Here is a 9,107-nt window from a genome sequence, read left to right as displayed (position 1 = left end):
TTCTAAAGCACTCTCAAAGCCACTGAAGACGGAAAAAAGATGTCTCGATGTCTTCTCTCTCTGTCCTCCTCTCTCTTTTGTTCTCTCTCTCTCTATTTCTCTCTCTCTCTCTCTCTCTCTCTCTCTCTCTCTCTCTCTCTCTTTGTGTGGGAAACAGCTTTAGACAGGACGTGAGGGATGAAAGTAGAGGTAGAGAAGGAGTATACCCACACCTTTCTTTAACCCCATCACCTATAAGCATCAGTTTGTGGTGACAGTACTGCTGCTGGTCCCGGGAGGGTGGTGGGTGGTGGGTGGGGTGTTATGGGTGGGGTAGGGATGGGGGGGCGAAGGTTGGGGGCACCAGGACAGGAGTTTGCTGGCTGATGGAGGCCTCCACTTCACACGCCACACCAGCCGCTCGGCCACTTTGGATATGTCACACCCGATAATGATGAGAAATTGGTCCTGCACTTCCTGCTCCCTCTCGCAGTCAGACCTCCGAGTCCCAGCGTGCCCGTCTGGGACAGCGGAGAGGCAAAGTCCCCGCACTCAAAACAAAGACGGCCTTTTAACCAGCCCTCAACAGCTATGCAAACGGCCACTGGTGTGTGGACCGAAAGCTGGGATACCAGCATGGGAGACGCGCAGTCCAGAGCTAATGGCTATCTCACATGTAGAGTCTATCCGAGAGTAAATCTGCAATTGGAAGGTTGCCCCACCACTGCTGGGTTGCCACTGCTGGGCCCCTGAGCAATACCCTTAACCCTCAATTACTCAAGTCGTATTCAGTCATAATTGTAAGCTGTTTTGGATAAAAGTGACAGATAAATGCATAATATCCTTATTATATGTAGTATCCATATTGTTCATAAATTAGCAAAATGCAAGGATCAAAAAGTGGGCTTAGATTTTCCCTGTATGGCCTGGTTGCTTAGGTAACGTAATGAATGAGGCATGTAAAGAGCTGTTTACTTTCCAGAAGATTTGGAAAACAAACAAAAAAACATTTGCCGTTTCCTTTACTGACATGACACTCTTTCTTTTTATTGACAAAGGTATCAAACAAAGGTATCAAACAAAGGTATCAAAGCGTCTCCACCCTTCCGTCCGTTCCCCACAAACAGCAGTGTGTCACGGCCCTGCCCCCTGCCTGCACCTAGAGCCCCCCCCACGGGCTCTTTGTACTTACTTATACAACATCGCAGGTTTGTATCTGCGAGGAAGCTGAAATCAATATTTCATTAGCTGAACTCTTTAACCCATGACAGTGGAGGAGGAACTTGGACTCGCAAACATGAGCATCTCTTGCACAGCTCCCATGCCAAAGGCGCTGCATACAAATTCTACCTGGCGTTGGAGTCGGGCTGTTAGGAAGCCATTGGAAGGGAAAGAGAAAGTGTGTGTGTGTGTGTGTGTGTGTGTGTGTGTTTGTGCAGTTGTGTATGAGTTTGAGATTGAGAGAGAGAGAGAGAGAGAGAGAGAGAGAGAGAGAGAGAGAGAGAGAGAGACTGGTCTGGTATATAATTATGTAACCGTACTGAGGGAGGGGACTTATATAAATATATATTAGTGGTGTGGAATAGGTATTGATTTCCCTGGGGTTGTGGGTATTTGGACACGCTGCTTTCTGTTCCGCAGTATGGTGTGTTGGCTAGACGAGAGTGATAACGCCCAGGCAGAACAGGGTGTCGGCAGACAGAGGATGAAAGCCATGCAGGTGTGGGGAGTGAATGGCCAGGGCAAGCCTCCAGCCTTTGGCATTTCTAATCAAACCGTGTGTGTGCGCGTGTGTGTGTGTTTACGTGCACATATCCTGTCTTTGAAGCCAGAGAACAGAGCCTAACCTTTAACTCAATGGCGCCTGCTTCTGGAGTTCCCCCTTGCTTGAATCGGCAGCGGTTGTGCTTCTGATCTGAAAGACAGAGGGCAAAGGGCAGAGGGTAGAGGTTAAAAAAAATGCTGACCAAGAAAACGGCAGCACACATGCGGTGGTATAAGCCCAGCGAAGGGCACAACTCGAGTTTCCCTCATCCGTGCAGGCTGCAGGATTCGTTCCCATGCTCCAAGAGCCTCTTACATTCCTGCTGCCCAGTGAAGGTTTCAAGGTCAATCGATGGTCTTAAACGTAAGTATTATAGAAGCAGCCTGAGGACCCTGTGTCATTTCCTCCTGTTGATCTTCCCATCACTCAGGTAATCTCTCTCTCTCTCTCTCTCTCTCTCTCTCTCTCTCTCTCTCTCTCTCTCTCTCTCTCTCAGGAAGGGCTCTATTGATGGAACATTTTTATGGATGGCATACCAGCCTTGGGTGGAATGGAGTCCTGCGCTGAAGGAACAGGATGGAGAGGCTGGCATTCTTCTCCTCTCCTCTGCGCGCCACGGCGGAATTTTTCCTTTACGTCCGACAGGAAGGGATTGACACGGTTCATATCAGGAGAGTGCCATCATCCCTTTCTTCTTCATTTAGGGAAGTGAGAAAGTGACGTGGTCTAGATGGGACTATCAGGCTCGGTTATTGGCAATGCTGCAGTAGCGTCAGAAACGCAGCAAGGGGACAGAGAGAAAACCTGGAAAGGAGAGAGTGAGTCTCGGCTCATCCCTCACTGCTCCGATGCTCAGATTAAGCCCACTGCTTCAGCCTGACAGGTGGGTAAATGAGAGAAAACATAGACAATTTCTTCACTTGTATATGAAAAACATAGCTAGACCAGTCCCTTTATTTCCCACTAGATAACACATGGAGGTGAGACACAAACAGCGTCCTCTGGGCTGTTTATCCCCTCATCGGTTCAGAGGCGCTTCATCTCTGGTTTGGAATCGAGCCAATAATGAACAAAGACGAACACACCGAGTTGTATCATTATTAGAACCTGAAAGCACGGTTAACAGGCCAGCATTTTAGCTTGGTTACCTCGGCGATGTAAGTGTTGTACACCAAAGAGGTTTTTATTCTATATGCCAAGTGTTCCGGGGCATGCTTTAATGTTTTATAAGTAATCCATGTTGGCATTATTTAATGTGTTGAATTTTTGTTGCTTATGTTATCTCCAGATGTTAAGGTAGGTTCAGCGGTGGAGTGGTTCTTCATTGCGTGGGTTCCCGTTGCCATGACTGGCCCAATGCCAGAGCTGCCAGATGCTGTGGCATGTAAATCACGCTGAAGAAGCTGCCCACGGCTGCCAGCCCACACGTAAGTGGTGCGCCAGCACCACATAGCTGCTGCCTCCGAGAACGCAAAACAAACACTGCAAGTACCCAACTGGGATGGCGCCCTTCGTGTGCGGGTCCTCGTCCACCTGGACAGACAATGAGCTTCGGCTGGGACTGTGTGTGTGTGTGTGTGTGTGTGTGTGTGTTTGTGCTTCAGCTGGGACTGTGTGTGTGTGTGCACACGCGTGTTTGTGACAGCACACAAGGAAGCGACCCACGATTCAATTGCCTATCATGGCCTCGCTTTCACAACCAGCCATGGCACTCATCTTTCACTCTTTCTTTCCTTCTGTTCGCTCTCTCGTCTCCTGTCGCGCACCCATCAGAAGTGGACTAGTGAAATTGGCCGAGTCTCTTTGAGCGTCACAGTCGGTTGTCTGAGCTTCTTCCAGCTGGATTCCTTTGCACAGAGAGGACAATAGTTTTGGTGCGAGCACCACGACACAGAAAGCCAGTGTGTGTTTATATACAGAAGAAATGTAGAGGATGAATGACTAGTGTAATGGATTCTGTGGTCTGAGCTGTAGGACGCAGAAACACACTAGTCGTGATGGGTTCTGTGGTTGGAGCTGTAGGACGCAGAAACACACTAGTCGTGATGGGTTCAAGTTGTAGGATGCAGAAACACACTAGTTGTAATGGGTTCTGTGGTTGGAGCTGTAGGACGCAGAAACACACTAGTCGTGATGGGTTCTGTGGTTGGAGTTGTAGGATGCAGAAACACACTGGTCGTGATGGGTTCTGTGGTTGGAGTTGTAGGATGCAGAAACACACTAGTCGTGATGGGTTCAAGTTGTAGGATGCAGAAACACACTAGTTGTAATGGGTTCTGTGGTTGGAGCTGTAGGACGCAGAAACACACTAGTCGTGATGGGTTCTGTGGTTGGAGCTGTAGGACGCAGAAACACACTAGTCGTGATGGGTTCTGTGGTTGGAGCTGTAGGACGCAGAAACACCCTAGTCATGATGGGTTCTGTGGTTGGAGTTGGAAGCAGAAACACACTAGTCGTGATGGGTTCTGTGGTTGGAGCTGTAGGACGCAGAAACACACTAGTTGTAATGGGTTCTGTAGTTGGAGCTGTAGGACGCAGAAACACACTAGTCGTGATTGTCATCCAGCACTTCACGATTACTCAGACTGACACCTCAGATATGTCTACTGTTGTGCCGGTATGCCCATGTAACACACAATTACATGTCAAAAATGATTCTCTGTGTGCATTTTGATGATGAGTTTTTTTATGCATTGGTGACAGGCTCAAAAGCAATTTCATCTTAAGGAGCTTCAGACAGCAGGCAGGAAATAACAACAGGTTCTGTGCTGAATGATAAGACTGCAGAGACTCTGAAGTGAATGATGAATTTCAGTGCCTTTGTTTTTAGCTGCTATGATAACAGTAATAGTTCCTATAGCTCATACAGGAAGGTTCCAGGTCATGGGTTCATATCTCAGGGGTCACGCTTATTATCATACTGATAAATACGTATGAGATTGCTATTCTAGATGAGATTGCTAAATACTGTAAATGCCAGTGAACGCAAGGTTCAAAGTGTCAGCCTGGCCTGCCTCAAGACTCTAAGATATCGTAACTCAGAGCTAAGACAGCAAAACTCAGAGCTAAGACATCTTAGTTAAAGGATTAAAGAAGTTGCTTGGGCTGTGGACACTCAGGCACATCCGTGTTTAAATGACGGCTTTCGCACCAGAGAGCTCGCTGCTAGCACGTAGCGATGGTGTGGGGACGAGAGCAGTTCACTCGAGCTTGGACTAGCATAGCCTCCATGTTGATTAGTGACCGCGCTCTCTTTCTGTCCTCCGGCAAGCCCGTACTCTGCTGGAGAGAGACCAGACGGCACCATCTGCCCTGGCCATAGTCCCCACAACATGCACAGGTCACCTGATGCTATTACTGCCCACCGTCACTACACCAGAAGGCCTATGGGACCCAAAAGCACAACCCTAGATACTACGGAATGAAACAAAAATAAAACTGGCCATTCAACATGAGGATGACTATTTGGAAAAAAAAAAAAAACTAAGCAAAAAATGCTACATTATGAAACGAATGTGTCGAGAACAGTACGAGTCAACATAAAGAGTGTGGAAGGCTATGCGAGAAACATTCTAAAAGAATGTAATCCCCACAACGTGCACAATCTTCTGTACAGCGTGGACCAGTGCAGCTTGGCTAAAGTAGTGGGGATATATATCTGTCAAGCACATCATGTCAAAGGCTAGAATTGTCGTTTGTCAGGATGTTGCTGGAGGATGTGTTGAAACAATTCCGTGGTTCTGATCTTACGAACACGGTTCATGGTAAACTTGTGCTGGCAGTGCTTTGGTGTTATTGACTAAAGTTTGAAGGCTCCGTTGTTGCAGTGCCATGAACCTGCAGGGAGTTTGCTAATTGTGGCTTCAAAGAACTAACATCTTTTATAGGGATTTGGAAGCATATGGTACTGATGAGGAGTTATTATTTTAACTGGCAATCACTCTCAGCTGCAGAATGGGCGTGAGACAGGCAGATAAGGGGAAGTGAGCCATGGCTCATGGAGGAGAGAGAGTATCTCTATCAAGATGTTTCTCATCGTTTTCCTCGTTCTGCAGCTTTGGTGCTCGCGGAGACAAATGCGTTCCAGTGCGCGACCTCCTCATTCCCGCGAAACAGAATGGAAATGCTCTGCTGCACTTCTCATGAAAATGGCAACCACAGACCCCACAATGTACTCTTATTTTCCAACAGAGTGTGTGTTCAGCTGTGTTTGCCATGCCCCATAAAACATAAATGCACAGAGGGATGGCGGGTGAGACGTGCCAAAGCAGAATGGGTGACGAATGAGAACAGTGAGGTGTGTCTTATTGTTTGGAGTTGAGTCAGTGCCTCTCTCTCTCTCTCTCTGTCTCTCTCTTTCTTCCCTGCGGCTGTATTAAATCCCTCTCTCTTGCACAGTCTGGGAGGAGAGGCCTCACAAGTGCGTCTCCACAGCGAGCGCGGCACTCCTGGCTCTGTACCAGCTCTCCAGTTTGACTCCCGTGTAGCTCCAGTTCACGGTGGGGAGAAATTTCAGACCCAAGAGCTCCTAACTTGCTGTGAGCTCACTGAGTAACGCTGATCTCCACGCTGTGTTCATTAGGAACGATGGCCCAATTTTGTGGCTGTGCTGGGGTGTTAAAGCCACCTAACGATGCATTTTACTAATTTTTTAATGTGCATATGCAATTATTGCCATTTGTTAATGGCAGAAATAAATGAAGGCAGAAATAAATGTGCCTGTTGGTGGAGTGGTGCAAAACGGGCAGACCAGTGAAAATCTGATGGTGTTGGCAGAACAGATGTAATCTGATGGTGTTGGCAGAACAGTTCTAATTTGATGGTGTTGACAGAACAGATGTAATCTGATGGTGTTGGCAGAATTCATGTAATCTGATGGTTTTGGCAGAACAGTTCTAATCTGATGGTGTTGGCAGAATTGATATAGTATGATGGTGTTGGCAGAACAGATGTAATCTGATGGTGTTGTCAGAACTGATATAATCTGATGGTGTTGGCAGAACAGATGTAATATGATGGTGTTGTCAGAACTGATGTAATCTGATGGTGTTGGCAGAACAGTTCTAATCTGATGGTGTTGGCAGAACTGGTATAATCTGATGGTGTTGGCAGAACAGTTGTAATCTGATGGTGAATTTTTTCCATGCTTGTGCTACCGCCTCCTCGGATACCGTGCAACATGATGTTTTCTTCACCTCTAGTAGGCACATGAAAACATGTCCAATTTCCCACAGTTGGATTTTGACCACAAACAACAATAACAACAATAAACCTCCAGATTACTAACTAAATACAACTTTTGTGTAAGGTTAAACAATTCTTTTTTGACTACTGAATGTGAACCAGATAGTTGTCGTGTCATTACATATGGAAAATGATAGAATTTAAATAATTAGTCACATCACCATAATCTGGATATTAATTTTATCTTTATTACATTGAACAACATTGCTCATAATAGTAATAATAGGTAATGTAATCATTTTTGTTAGCGTTGTTAATAACTATTATTGCATTCTTGAGATTATATTCTTTATAATAATAAAGATTATTATTTTTATTTATTTGTGTTTGTTTATTTTGATGTTTATGTTTCCTCAGGAAGTGCCATGTTTTTGTTTTGCTTTTTGAACTCTATACTTCCCTGACAAGTAGGTCTGGTTTTTTTGTTTTTTTGACACTTCTGTTCCTGCATGCTGGCTGCCATGCACCATGTCGCCACCTCATGCTTGGCTTTTAAAGGGAACGTGTTTGATTGGACACTGCAGCGGGGCACCTCACCACGCTTGCTAAGCATGTGATCAGCCTAACCCAGCCTCTTTGTGGAGTTGCATCACTCTGTGCCAGATAAGTACCTCTGCTGCCAGTCAAAAACAGCAAACAACATTTCCGCAACGCCCACACATGCCTGTGCCGCAGTGTTAGACCACGTCTCTGTGCCCGTGCTGTGTCCACAGAAAAAGCCTGTTTGCTTTTCAAGAATTAGTTTCTGTATTAAGACAAGATGCTGTGTGTTCACTCTTACATCAACCACATCATCAGTCCTTTAGTGTTTGCCGATGCAAGCGCAATATCTTCAGACATTTGCAATGCTGTGAGAGTGTTTGGTTTGATATTTCCAAACCACCGAAGCAACTGTAGTCCACGCAAGCTTTGTCGAAAACAGAAGCAAGAGCTTTCATTTCAAAATGAGTCTTATTCAGCTTCCCTGCTCTGCTCTGAAGGTACTCTTCAATAATCCTGTATATTGGACTCCCTTAGACTCTCAGAGACCCCACATCTGTCATTGATCTGCAGCACCACCTGGGCATGGCTGCTGCACAAGCACATGCTTGACAGTTTCAACTGTTTCCCAGTTTCAACTGTGAAGGTCCGTTCGCTCAGCCTCTCTTTAGAAGACCAGAATATTGGTTCTTTGATGTTTCTGAGGTGAGCTGTAATTCTAGAGTGCCACTATCTGCTCTGAAGCCACAATGATGAGATTAAACAAGATTACCTCGGAGAAGAGTGTTCGCTCCTCTGCTCAAGGCTGCTGGAAAGCTCAGGGAGCGAGGAGACGGAGCGCGGAGCATACCGGAGATACCGGAGATGTTTGGCAAGGTGCGCAGGTGCGCAATGCTCTGGTCACATGGACCGTGAGCAAACAGGTCACATGGCTTTTTAAACGTGTTACTGAATTTCGAAATCTGGAACCGCAACAGTGCAGGATACCCAGGTTTACAGGGAGTTAACCACCACATCCCCAATAGGCATGACGAGAACGCCAAGTCTGACGGCAAAATGACACCAGCCGCAAAATCACAAGCCGAGGCTGCTGACAGCTCCTGGAGTTCCAGCCCAGTCCTGCTGCTACGGTTTAGTTTAGTTTAGTAGCAGGCCTTCTCTGCTAATCAAGCCCAAGGTAGAGGCCACCAACTTCCTCCTTACTACCTGCCACTGCGGTACAGCTGCTCCAGGCCAAGGTGTCACGCAGTGCTAATGTGTCTTTTAATCTCTGCAGGTACTGTAGAGCTCCAAGCCTCTACAGGGGCAGACTCATTCAGATGTACACAACTGCAGCTGGTTCTCTGCTTGTGTCCAGCCTTGGAAACTGGGGTGTGTATAACTGACTGACAAAGGTACCCCAGCTCTTACAGGGTTCCGTTTTGTCCCCAGCATGACTGCCCTGCATATAAATCACATGCCTCCGGGCACTCGCCAGGCTGTGCCGAGGGGCACACACCAGATGGTGGTAGCAGTCTCAGGTGAGTGGGTACCTACAAAGACTGACACAGGACGCGGTGGAGTGGGGGAGCGTGCGGTGTGCCTGCTCTGGGCTGTCTGTCTGCGGGTTGCATCATGTCAGAGGACGGCGGAGCCGCCT

General features: G+C 47.0%; 1 protein-coding gene across 1 annotated transcript in view; it reads right to left on the bottom strand.

Annotated features, from left to right (window-relative positions):
- The window catches only part of syt1a (synaptotagmin Ia), a 178,385-nt gene that overhangs the window by 91,082 nt on the left and 78,196 nt on the right, over positions 1–9,107 (bottom strand). The window contains 1 exon segment of the mRNA XM_027018520.2: positions 1,827–1,894. The gene's annotated coding sequence lies outside the window, so the exon portion shown is untranslated.

This window comes from Electrophorus electricus, chromosome 7 (genome assembly GCF_013358815.1).
Source record: "Electrophorus electricus isolate fEleEle1 chromosome 7, fEleEle1.pri, whole genome shotgun sequence".
Classification (NCBI taxonomy): domain Eukaryota; kingdom Metazoa; phylum Chordata; class Actinopteri; order Gymnotiformes; family Gymnotidae; genus Electrophorus; species Electrophorus electricus.
Note: the sequence above shows the minus strand (reverse complement) of the source record. Positions and strands in the feature narration are given on the sequence as shown.